Here is a 14,131-nt window from a genome sequence, read left to right on the forward strand (position 1 = left end):
CCTACTCAGAGTAAAGATACAAGTGAAACAAAGTGCGCAACATGCACCCTTTTCTTTCCTTCCTGTTTTGTTTGGTGTCTTCTAGCTCTGCTTTTTGGACAGCTGAATGGGGGCTGGGAAAGTGTTTACAATATTTTCACATGATTGAGATGGCAGAGTTCTTGCACTTCGTGAAAGGCCTTCTGTTTTCAGATGGCATTGAAAGTTTACCGTCTTTCCAGACAAAAGGAAGAGAGCCCGTTGCCAGCGGATGAGTAATGGGCATGGCCTCTGCACAATACCTCCTATCCAGCCCTAAATCTACATGGTGTTCTTAGGCTTCCCGGCTTCTCCAAAGCAACCTTTGTCTCTGCTCTGGGAGACCAAAACTGCTCGTTGGGCGAGTGGGGAAGCAGCCAAGAGGGGAAGGCTCAGTGACAACAGTTGCTCAGTGCTCACTGCCCAGTATCTGCCTTCTTACTATGCTACTATAATAGTTGGAAAACCATCAACAATTGGGCATCTCCTATACAAATATGTTGCAGACCATCTGTATAGTTTTCAATTCCAGAAGATTCCAGTAACTCACTAAGTTTTAATACTTTTTTTTTTTTTTTTCCCTCGTTAATCTAATGGGCTGCCCTGAGATACGTGATTAAAGCAAAAGCCTGCCATGATTACCTCGGAGCTAAAACTGCACAGAAGTTGCCAATTCCTGTGTTTGTTTTCTCACAAGCAACTTGAAGGAGGCATTTACCACTGTTAATAATTTTTAGATTCTATTAATTTTTTTTCTGGTCAGAAAAATGCTTGGTGAAAATGATCGTTAATGTATCCTTTCAAAATATTTGAACAGACAATTCTAAAGTTTTTCCAGAGAATCTGTGCACTTGTTGGCATTATAGAGATTAGTAGGTAATTGTTTTTCTTGTCTCTCTTTGAAGTTTCCTAGAGCTTGTCTGACTGGAATTCATGTATATATGTAATTGTCTAATACGTTTGTCATGTGTGTGTGACTGTCTCTCTGTCTACCTGTCCACAAGAACTCACATTTCGCTCTTGTGTAGCTTAAGCATGCTGAGAAGAGCTTTCTAAGAATTAACCAAGCAGTCATTAACTGCACTAAATTTTGATTATTTGCTCAGCTAAGAATTGTCAACAGGTTTTTTTTTTTTTTTTTTTTTTTCACCGATTTATTGTTGTCAGGAAAACAGAAGCTAAGGCCTAAGAGATGCTGGATTTCTTAAAGGTTTGTTGTAGCTGGTAGCAGCAATTTACTGATTAACCTGCAGTAACCTGTAGAGCTGACAGTCCTGGGTATACAAGCAGTGCATTAAGGTTATTAGCCAAACTATTCTCTAAATTACCTGAACAGGGTTTTCAAGGTAACTAATTCTATTCTTTGGACTTTTTTTTTTTTTTTTTTTTTTTTTTTTTTAAGAGTTAGCTGTTTAAAACAGCATTAAAATAACCTGGCTTCATTTCCTCAGCTGAAAGAGCAAGTCAGCTGAAACTTGGACTTTTTGCTGAAAGGGGGGAAAAAAAAAAGAGGTAGTTTTTCTTTTAAAGAGCATGACCATACACATTCCGCTTTGGTGCCTTTAAAGGCAACTTCCCTGTTTCAAATGCCCTCGAGCACAGAAATACCAACACCTCTTAATTGTTTAATATATTACAGCTTAAAACATTTACAGAAGTGCTCTCCAAGTATTTCACTGTTCCAGGTGCTTGGTCCCGCACCTCCTAAAATAATAGGCTATTTCCCCTTGCTTTTCATGTGCTCAGTGCCACACCAAGACACAGGCTGTGCAGCAAGGGAAGGAGAAGGGAAGGAAGCAAGCGGGACTGCCTGACACAGGGCCTTGCATTTGCGGCACACACAGACTTCTCTGTCTGGCGTCACATGGCTTGAGGAAGGGGAAAATAACACGGCTTGGACTTGGACTATAAGATCTTTGAGGGGAAAAATGTCATAGTGTTAAGCATTTGAATGTCACCCTTCACAAAGTGCCCTATCAGTGTGTCCTCTGAGCAGCATCCCAAAATGACAAATAATTCTAGTACCCAGCAGTGCTGAAAACACACCAGCACATGATGCAGGCATCTTGCAGCCATCTTGATGCCATGCTACAAGCTGCATTCAGTGCTGCATGGAGGTGGTGTGAAGCTGAGGTCACATGCAACTGTGCTTCAGATGGGGGAAAATCATTCTGAAAAACCTTAACACTTTAATTTGATTTAGGGGAGGTGAAGTGTGTTAAAACAATTGGCCTGGCCTGTGCTTAACTAATTTATTTTACAGTTTGTCTAGCCAAACTGAATCAACTCTTTTTCTCTGCTTGAGAAATCAGTCCCTTAATACAGAGCACTCAGCCCCCTCGTGCTTCAGTGAGTCTCTGCCCTGCCATAGCAGGATCCAAGCTGCTCCGTCAAACTCAGCATCACGTTGTCCCCCTGCTAAGGATCCCAGCTGACACCTGGGGGTTTCAAGCCTTTCACCTGATCTGCCTCTGCGAGGGAGCTGTGCTTAGGAGCTTCCAGTCAGGAGCTGGAGGCAGGGTGGCTGTGGCTGGCCCCAGGGAGCAGGCAGTGCAGAGTTAAATGCTTCAGAGGGAGCTGAGGACTGAACCGTGCAGTGAGCGGGGTTTCAGTCCGCCACTTCCCAGCTAAATTGCCTGCCATCCTTTTGACCCCAAGTCTCCCGTGTGATGGGGCAGTGATCTGGCTGCTGAGCCACTAGACTAATATTGTTCTTTTAATCTCACAAAAATGTGTATAAAAGAGTTTGATTCACATGAGAAATTAAGTAGAAGATCTGTCCTCATAAAGACATTATACCATGAATGCTCTCTTTCTGCTGGCTGCAAGAATAGGTGGCTCAGGGGTGAAAGGGTAGCATTTACATTTAAATACACCTATTGGAATCATACAAACAGAAGGCTAAAACTACTGCACCCTCTCTGAATGCTTTTAGGCTTTGCTGCTTTTTTACACTGCAGCATTTTTTTTTTTTTTTAATCAAAAATGGGAAACAAGACCCTTAAAATCCCATAAGATAAAACAAAGAAGGTCTTTGTGTCAGCAGGATAAATGGATGAGCCTTTTCAAACTAATTATTTTACTTTTCATGCTGCTCAAGAGGTGAAATCCAGATATGAACAGCAGCCTTCTCTGCTGTTACACTAACTGGTAGTGCTAGCTGGGTGTGATGCTGTTTACATTTCCCAGAGAAAGTGAACAGCACTTTTTTTTTTTTTTGTGCCTGCCAAACCCAGATTTACCCCCGATAAAACAGAAAGCTCCTTAACACCTGGAGAAAACAGAAACTGAAACACTGCGGAAAGAACACTAGTGCCAGGGTGGCCTGGCAGCCAGGGTGAAAGCTCAGCAAAACCCTTGAAATGCACGCACTTAACCTGGTCTAGGGCTTTTTCCCTTTCCTCTCTGGTATATTCCTCCCCCCTGTGCAGTGACAGAGGTGTACAGACTAGAGCTGCAAAAATTCAGGGGTTACCATTGCTCTTTGGGACAGTTGGTTGCTGAACATATATACGTAAGCTGTGTATTTTCCTTGACATTTTCTCACATTTTTGATAGCTCTTTTATCATGCCTTTCCAGCCAAACTAGGGCCAAAACCAAACAGGGTGAATAAATGCCTTAAAATTACAACATAGCTGGAAATCAGAAATCAGGAGCTGTGTTCTGACTGGTTTTGCACACACTCCCACATTATCACATAACATATAGCTAATAATGCTAATCACTAAATATGTTCCAGATGCCTCTGAACAGTGAATAACTTAAAATCCAGATCTGGATGTGGCAGCTTCTTAACCTCTAGTTAACATTTTTTCCCTTTGGCTATGTATGTAAAACTGCTATCTTACTATATAACATTGTTTTGTTGTCTAAGGTATTTTTATAAACTTAGTGAAATGATAGCACCTATAGAATCTCTTCCAAATGGAGTGACTGATCAGATTTTCAAAGTGCATGTGAAGAAAAACTGAAGGATCCCTTATCTCTATATTCAGTAGCCATTTATGGATCTTTTTTTAAGAGCATATCTAATTGTATTTTGTATTTTTGTACAGTGTAACCTTTGCAACACAGTGTGGCTGTGTAAAGGGAAAGCATGTCCCTTAGTCTTCCTAGCATGCCTTTCTAGCTCTTATATTATCGCTGTCTTCATATTTTTGGTCACAGTTTAATGTTAAATACACATCACTCATCCATTTTCCAAGCTAAGGAATGTTCTGTGACCTAAGCTCTCCATATAAAGAAGTTGTCTACACATCACATAGTCTCTGTTACACCCTGTGTAGCTTTACTCCTTCTGCTACGCCCTTTTGGAGGTGAGGAGATCAGAGGTGTACATGGTATTCACCGTGAATGTATAAAATGGCATTTGCAAATGAACAAAACTGCTTTGTTCTCTTTTCCCTTCCATAGGACTCCTGACATCCTGTCTGATTCTGACCACTGCTGAGCATTAACATGACATTTTCATGGAGTTTAAAGGTTCTTTGTAAGAAGTTATTTTTCTGACCCATGGATACATAGGGCTGCATTACCTGAATTCAGAGTACTTTATGTCTCCTGTGGAGCACTTTAGACAACCTAAATTGCATACCTATGTGTTCTAATCCTACAGTGCAATGAAGGTGCCTCAGTACTCCTCAAGGAAAATTCCCTTCCAGCTCACCAACAGTGAGCATTAAGCACCTCATCCCACCCTGAAATTTTTTCAGGTAAAAATTATCTTCTGAGTAATAAAACACCATTTAATCTTTTGAGGAATAAAACACCAATTAAAAGCCACGTTTAAAACATGGAGGGTATAGTAGATGTTGTGAGGTTCTGGTTCCTGGCTCGTCTCCTGTTTTCAATAACAGTGTAACGTAAAAGGTCACGTTATTCCTGAGAGCAAGGACCAGAATCCTACAGCTATCTCCTGCCACTATTTGATAGGTAAGTTGTCTCTCTTCTTTCCTTGGGGGACACTTAAATGTTTCTGGGGAAATGTCGTGGGAACTTCCAGGTCAAAGAGGGAAGCCTGCAGTTGCTTTTCGGTTCTCATATTGTTAGGCTGTGTGGGCAGACGATGGTCTGAGTTGTTGTTTGAGGTTAGAACCAGACACTTCCACTCCAATTTAGGCAGCATTACTGGATATGGGCCAAGAAGTTTATGCTAAAATTTTCGTATAATTAAGTTATACCAAGCATAGCTCTACAACAATCAAATACTCATTTCCTAGCTTGAGGCTCTCATTTCACACTCTGAATGAATAAAATATAGCCTGACCAAAGAGAGGCTGTGAGAGGAGTGCAAACTCTACTTAGAGGTTAACAACCTGATTTCTCTCTCATACCAGTTTTACGGTCACTTAGCTCCATTGACTTTGGTGGAATGAGTCCTGATTTACAACATTGCTTCAGAGCAGGTTTAAAGCTGTGCTACACAATAGCAATGCTGGTGCCAGTTCTTGAAGCAAAGTGTATTTGCATTGTGCATGCCACAGTACTATCAGGTCTGAGACCCTAAAGAAAATGTTTATTCTTTTTTGATCTCTGGAGAACAGAGGTGCAAGAAATTATTTAGAGCTCTCATTTGTTACCTTACTTGTATGGTTTAATATCAGTTATGTTTTATTTGTTTGTTTGTTTGTTTGTTTTCCTTCAGTGATTTGTCCTTTATCAAGGTAATCCTGTGCTTTCAAATCTAATATGTTGGGTTAGAGGTTTACAGAGTTCACGTTGGTGTGTATTTTTGGTGGGAACACCCTCAACTTGAAATGCTATCTGATGTAAAAAGCAAGCAAACAAACAGACAAAAAACAACAATGAAGCAGATTGTATTAGTTATTTAAGAAACTACTTAGAAATTAGTTTACCTCCTGTCACCTCTCCCAAGTGTGATTTTAAGTCCACACACAATAGGCTGCCATTTCTTCAGTTCCTGGTGTTTGATGTGATGTACCAGCACTGGAGGCCTCTGTGCCACTTTCTACCTCACACTGGCATCTTATCTGCAGAGCAGATGGAGGAAACCATCTGAGTGAATACACCTGATTAAGAGATGAGGACCCATGTTCTTAGCTCGACTCATGTTGGCACAAAACACTTTTATTGTGGGAAAGCTAAGCCAGCCAAACATGATGGACTTGCAATCTACTTCACTGCTACGTAGATACACTCATGCCTGCTGGAGCCCCTCTTCAGTAACTTCAGCCCACCTGCACTGAAGGTATGCAAAACCTGGGGGTGTGTGACCTTGTGCTTTTGTTGTTTCTCTGATGTAGCTCTTAAATTGCCATAGCTCATCTTTCACAGTTCTTAGAATCTGGTCTGTCATTGGGCAGCTGTAGAAGGATCATATCTGCTTTGTGAGCCAGCCCTTTTCTTCCCCAGTACAACAGTGGTATACTTGTGGAAAAGGTCAACTAGCCCACTGCCTTCTCTTTCCCCATAACATGATCGGTAGTTGGGCAAAAGCATCAGAAGTGCATTACAGAGTTGAGAACAATTCCTGAGAGATGTCATTGTTAGTTGACCAGCAGCAGACTCTTTAAATTAATGATCCTTCTAGAACATGTAGGCCAGCTGATCCAAGACTCACGTTCACGTTGTGACCATTTGATATTGTGTTATGAGTGTTTCTAGTAGGGATAATGTGTTTTGAAACATCATATGAAGGATAATAATAAACAAAAACATACCTCCGTTATCTCCCAAAAAGAAAACTCCACTATGATGATTTATCTGATGGATCTTGAAGGCTTCAAGGCCTTCGTAGATGTCAGGGTTAATGCAAGACAGATTGCCGAAGGAACCAGGTGGCTGTGGTGCCACATTTTTATTGTTCTTTCTCTTTCCCCCCAAAATCCTGACTTTAAAATATTTCTTATGTGCTTGGCTGTTGGGAGAGAGCTTCATAGTTGTGGTCTGTTAGCTCAACATTTGCTGTGCTGCCCGAATGTGAAAGCAAGCATGGAGGGTGGGTTCTCCATGACTTCTGTGGGATCTGGAGCAGATCCATGAGGAGTGCTACTGTTTTCAGCACTTCTTTTTCTCTGCCTAAGAGCAGGCACACTGAGATATGAATGTTGTTGCAGCTGCCATATAGTACATGTAAGCCACATGTTGATCATTATTGCTTTAAATGAGAAGGTTTTTGTTTAAAATGCTTGTTTTCTTCCATCTAGAACCTACTGTTTTTTTTTTTTTTTTTTTTTTTTTTTTTAAATTTTCTACAATACTTAAAGTTTGCATTTTTAATGCTGTTAACAGTATACCTGGAATTTACACATCACAGTTTGTATTTATTAAAAAGACTATCCAGATATCTATTTTTTCATTGTGCAGACAGCTTTATAGTAACAGAGAACTAGCTCCTAATTAGTTGAAACGGATTGGCTATTCATTCTTCAATCATTTATATTATTTTATGTTGTTGTTTATTAATTCTAGGTCTGCTTCAGTCCCCTCCCCAAATAAGAGAGAATGTTTTTATTTAAAATATAATGAACCGTGTTGCATTTAGAAGAGCTGCATGGTCAAATGATGTTACCCTGTCAACCTACTGAATGCCATGCCACGATGCCAGTGTTTGGACTCAGTATTGATTGCTGGCTTTGGTAAGACTGGAAAGGAAAGGAAGACCTGGACACACTGACTGCATATAAACTATGAAATAAAATTGGTCAGAGATTTTTCCTTGATGCCAACTGGCATGGAAGAGCTTGCATTCACACAGCTAAACTCTTCTTACCCTTCAAATCACAGTGGCCACATCCAAAATACCTACTGGAGACAGTCCCTGACATAGGTTAATACCCAAACTGTGCTTTGGCATTGACTGGAAGAGCACAAGCAAGATTGAGACAAACCTATGCCAGGGACCAATTTAGTAGTATGGATGGTTTTGAACCCATGTCTCATTAGTCCTGTTTAGTTTATTTAGTGTCAGAGTGAAACTTCAGTCCTACTGCCAGGAGCCAACAGAAAACCCCTATTGGCTTCGGTGACCAGAAGCCGCTGAGAAGTGTAATTATTACTTTGCTTACCTCCCTCATATTTGGATTATTTTTTTCCTCTCATTCTATCTATTACCAAATGACTACTGAAATAAACATTAAAAAAAAAATATCATAGAATAATGAAATTGGGTTGTTTCCTGTTCAAAACTTGTTAGTTTTGAATGACCCACAGGGTTATCAAACAGGCTTAGGTTCTGGTAAAGCCAGCTTCATCTCTCTTCTCTGATGGAAGAGCTCCTGCAGCTTCAAGCAAGTAACTTAGATTGTATATGCCTATGCACCCCATTTGGATAAAGAGTTAAAAGCTGCAAGGTGTTGAGATACAAACATGCCAGGTACTTGAGGTCACATAAGCACTTGAAACTGATGTGAGCATAAAACTACCTTTGATTTCTGTGTCACTTTTTTATTTTTTATTATTTTTTTATATTATTTAATATATATATCTGGGAAGGGAATTTGTTTTAAATCCTGAAAAATGAACTTGAGTGTGTTCACCCCTGTGTCAAGACGCTTTCAGAGTTGAAGGAAATGCTGGGGGTGGGTTTGGATAAACCTGAAGTATTCTACAGGGATGGCTGTGCTAATTTGGAGAGAGGCTGCTATGTTTCCAGAGCTAACTCTCTGCACCTGGTACCCCGGTTAACCCATGTAAAACTATCCTTCACAGTACTATGCTACACTTCTGCCTGCAGCAATATAAATAAGAATCAGGCAATTCATGCTATAATCTTTTTCTCTATTCTAAAGATAAATGGCACTGGAGAACAAGTTGATTTAAAAAGCTCATCATACAAAATGATTATATTAAGCCATGCTGTATTACTGAGATTACAGAAAATGACCTGCATGTATTGAATTAAACCACGATTTTCCAATGATCTCAGCGGCAGCAGAATTGGGACATTTTAATCATTGCATTATCAGTTTGTGAGGTAGGTAACTACTATACCAAATTGCTGCTCAAAATGAAAAACAGTATTGTTTTATCCAGAAGGTTTCTGGTTTCCAGCACTAGCCTTTACTTTTCTCAGAGCTCAGACATATGATTGAATTACTAAAGCTGACAAGTACTGATTTCAACGACATTTAAGCTAAGGTATTTTTTGCCTTGGGTTTGCTACAGGCTAAGAGTGTGCTGTTAATTAATGCGGTCATTTGATGTGCAGCACCTTGCCGAACCATGAGAACTTGATTGTGGGCTTTTGCTCAACGTTCCTTAGGTTAAAAAGCCTCTTTGTTTCTTAATTGACCTATTCATGGATCAGCCTCATAAAGGAGTCTATAGAGCCCACCATGCACAGTCATACCTGGCCTGGGCTGTGTGAATCTTTTTTAAGGAGAACATTATGAAGAAAAGGATAAAACAGTTGCCTAGAATGATTTACATATAAATTCATTTATTTTCTTTTCTTCTTCTGAGCTGGAGTTTGAAAAGCAGGAAGTGCTTCAGCAAAGCAGAGGAGGAACATGGAGGAACATTTGATCTATCATCCTTTGGCTCCCTTTCTCTGCCATGTTACACTGTAAGTCTCCCATGGTTGCTTGCGCGTCAGTGACTCTGCTCAGACTGAGTGAGACAAGTAAAGTTAAGGTTTGCAAGGCCATAATGTGTTTATTTGTGCAGTCTGATCTTGAGAGGAGCCTAGGAGGACTTGCATCTCCCTCCCACTGATATCGGTGGTGTTGAAAGTGCTCAGTGCATTCCAGGGCAAAGCCTTGGAGGCTGCTGGTGAGAGAGCTGTAAACGCTGCTTTGGAAGTACACGCAGATTCCTTTGGTCTTCACTGGGGGCGAGCTGGGCCTACATTTAAAAACAACAACAACAAAGCCAACAATAGTTGTAGTGGCTCAGCTAACAACAAAGGGACTTCAGCCCAAGCACCTTCCAGCGTGGGTGTGCTCTGGAATTAGAAATAGGCCTGAAGCTTGACCCAGGGGTGGGTATCTCCCTGTTTTTCCCGTGGGCAGAAGGGTGCTGGCTCTGCCCAGGCCTCAGCATCCTGTGGTGTGTGAGGATGGAGCCCAGCGGCCCATGCTGATGTTCCCTGCTCCTAGCAGAAGGTGCCACCGCAGGCTGGATGCTTCTTCATTCTGTACAGGCGCTGAGCTCTGCCAGGCAGGCATCACCCTGGCTTCAACTCATGCTCTTTCTGACCTATCTAGCTATTTTAAAGCTGGATCCTTTTAGCTTATATTCTCTCTCAGACAATTTTTTTTTTCTTCCCCTCTCTACTTCCACAGCTGAACCCACTTTGCCAAACTCCCTACTCTACCATCTATCCACCACCCCATATGTTTATATTTTCCTATAGCTGAGACACATTGTGCTGACCTGCCTGGACAGAACTCCTTTATCACAGAGATAAACATGATGTCCCCCTCACATAGAGTTTCTATCATGTGTGACCTTTCATCTTGAACTGCCATGACCTTTTTTTTTTTTTTTTTTTTAATGCTTCACTGTGCTTCTTGCAGCAGCCAGGAAAGAAAATCTTTTGTTTCTAGATAGAATACTGCTAAAGGACATGATACGGTCTTGTTTTTAATCCAGCTAATTAAAATCTGCATGTGCAGTGTAACTGAGAACACAGCCTTCGCCCACCACTTTCCCACAGGCAGGGAATAAAGGCCTTTAGTGCAGCAATAGCTAGCCACCCTTGGATAACAGAGAACAGAGCCCACAATTCATCCCAGCTTTCCTTATCATATCCATGGAGGGCTTTTCCCTCCCTCCCCCTCTCTCCCCATGGAATCACTTGCTGTAGCTATGTGCCTCTATACATCACTTCAGAATGTAATCAAGTTAAAAATATGCTAAGTCTCATTTGTCTATGCACCAGAGAGCTCTGTATATAATTCATTTCCAGTAAGAAAAAGAAGAGAAAGAAATGAGAAAGAAGAAAGAAAAAGAGGGAAAGAAAAGAAGAAAAGAAAGAAAAAGTGTCTATTTCTAGTCACATGTCAAACCTATTTATGTTAAAACTGTTTTGCCAAGAACTAACTGAATAACACGGTTTAGCAGTTCACACTTTCGTACGTTCATTATGTGGGGTTTTAGGATTTGTTGGATGGCTGCGGTTATTACTAAGGCTGGCTTTGTATGTGTAATGGGGAGAGGGTGCCATGGAATGTTTTTTTGTGAAGCATTTCCCTGGTTAGTTTTTCACTTGTTGCTTTTTGTTGGGTAGCTGAAGTGGGGGAGGGAAGAGGAGGAGGAGGGCAGCCGTGTGGGAAGAAGCAGTACGGGAAGAATGGGAAGCACTAAAAATGAGCCTCCACCTGTTTTCTCTTTCTCCAAGTCATGTTTTATATAATGATGAGGTCACAGGGAGCATAAAAATGTGCCGGGAGACTCAAAACTTGGAAGGAGATTGTACAACATTAGCAGAAAATACATTTGAGTGACTGTAAAGAAGCCCTCCCTCCCCCCGTAGCTTCCCCTGTAAAGCACAAACAGGCTTTCAGTGGGCATCCCCTGGTAACCCTCACAAAGAGCTGCTCCAACAGCTGTGTGTGCAGCTAAACACCATCCTTGGGCTGCTCTGGCGAGTGCCGATCTCCATTTGTCGGCTTCCCTAACTCGGTCAGTGTGGCATACATGCAACTAAAACATTAAAGGAAGGGAGTCTGGAAACATTGTGAGTCTGGGATAAATACACAACATCTCTAGAAATGAGTTATGGTCTTATTTTATTTGCCAATAATGAATTATTCATACAATTGTTGTGCTCAGGGAATGATTAAAGAGATATAAAAACATTGTGTTTTGCAATCTAATAGGGCTTACTAAGTGACACCCATCTAACTAAAGCAAATAACTTTTTTTTTTTTTTTTTTTTTTTTTTAACACCTGAATATTTTAAAAACAGAGAACAGGATGATTAGAAAGTACTGGGAAGTACTGGGCAGTACTGGTCTGCCTATATGCTAAAAGACAATCAAATACAATAGCGCTTTTCATCATAACTTCATTATCTTCTGCTGACCTCTGTAGAAATGAATGAAGAGATCTGTACATGTTCCCATAGTTAATGCCTATGGATGGCTAACACAGAATAAGAAACTGCTATTAATATATTTATATAACAGTGGTATATTACATTTATATGGCATAACATGAAAATATGGTAAACAATACTGTATATTCTCTGGAATAAATATTTAAACAGTAAAGCAGTGAGAGACAAGAAGACATTTATCTGCCTTTTCCCAATTATATATATTTGGGAAAAAAAAAATATATATATATTTGTTGAGAAATATATTTGATAATTGAGAAATATATTCATTCAATAATTATTCTCCAATGGTTACATCTGTATTGATGCAGTAAAAAGGTTACTAATATTAAGTCATATTTTTATAAAATTAGCGTTCGCTTACTGTTTAAGCAATATAAGATTTATGAAATGTGTGTTTAAGTGTGCTAATCCTAATAAATATGGCTTTTTTATTGTTACTTAGCAACCTTCCATAAGCATTTAAAATTAATTTATATTTTGGGGCAACATGTAATTTTTATGTGCAGATGTGATGTTAAATAATTTCCTGTAATTCTATGTAATTAATAACATAAATTAGGGTGATGATTATTATTTTTATCACTAATAACAGTTGTTGTAAAGTCCTTCTTATGCAGAGGGCACATAACAAGATGTGAAAATCAACCACATTGCTATGTTAGTCACACATGACAAGCAGCATGGCATAAATACCCCCTCAAAGTTAGTGAAGGGTGCTGAACATCAGGGCACACTAAAGGTCAGGCTTAATAATGGGATGCAAGTTTCAGATCCCCACAGTGAACATTTAATATATTGGAAATTGGGAGCCCTAGTTGGTAAGTCCCTACACCTCTTTATGCACTCAAAACTGCATTCCAAAAAGTTAGCTTATGATAGGACCCAAAACTCAAGAGGCTTACATGCCAAAGATGAAAGTTATTTAAAATGTTCAGCTATGGCTGCAATAAGATCCCTTCAAAATGACCATTCTTCTTTCCTGTACTAACCTCGTATCAAAGCAATTTCTTAAATCAGCGCCAAAAGAAGCGAAGAGAATAACTGTGATTAACTTTCTTTTGACACTGCACCCTTACAATCCAATGCTCGTATTTCATTGCAACCCTTCCAAACAAAAGCTGTCTAGTCTAATTGTGCAAGAATGTTTTATAAGGCTATGAAATGAAGGGTCAATTAATTATGCCCTTTCTACCAATGATGAAGACCAGGGCAATAATGCTTCATCCAAACTGATGATTCAGGGGGACAGTTTGCAGCTGCTGAACTGCAAACAGAAACATGAGTCACCCACTGACTTGCATAAAAAACGAAAAAATATTATGATCAGAAATTACTTTCCCTACCTCAGAGCAGAGGAACACAGAAGCAGCTCTTTTCCTGAAAGATAACTAGCTAGGTTTATTACTGGTGGTGAATGGCACACATGCAGAATGATGGCGTAGCCATGTGGCTCTGAAAATGGAAGAGTAAATCTGAACAAAAATCTTGCATAGAGTCGTAGGATATTCTCAGTTGGAAGGTCCCCACAAGGATCATGGAAATCAACTCCTGGCTCCACACAGGACCACCCAAAAACCAAACCCTGTGTCTGAGAGTGTTGTCTGAACGCTTCTAGAACTCCAGCCAGCTCAGTGCCATGACCACTGCCATGGGGAGCCTGTCCCAGTGCCTGAGCACCCCCTGGATGCAGACCCTTTCCCTAACCCCCAGCCTGACCCTCCCCTGTCCCAGCTCCATGCCATTCCCTTGGGTCCTGTTGCTGTCCCCAGAGAGCAGAGCTCAGCACCTGCCCCTCCGCTCCCCTCGTGAGAGAGCTGCAGGCCGCCATGAGGCCTCCCCTCAGCCTGCTCTGCTCAGGGCTGAGCAAACCATGTGACTTCAGCCACTCTTCATATGCCTTCACCATCTTTGTAGCCCTGCTTTGGATACTCTCTGACAGTTTTATGTCCGTCTTATATCGTGGCACCCAGCACCTTAGCCATGTTTTACCTGCTGATGATAATTCTATGTTAATAAAAACTGAGCTGGAGACTTGGGATTTAATTAGCTTACTGCTAGCATAATAACAACAACAATAACACTAATAA

The sequence above is a fragment of the Netta rufina genome (assembly GCF_964035555.1).
Source record: "Netta rufina genome assembly, chromosome: 3".
Taxonomy (NCBI): Eukaryota; Metazoa; Chordata; class Aves; order Anseriformes; family Anatidae; genus Netta; species Netta rufina.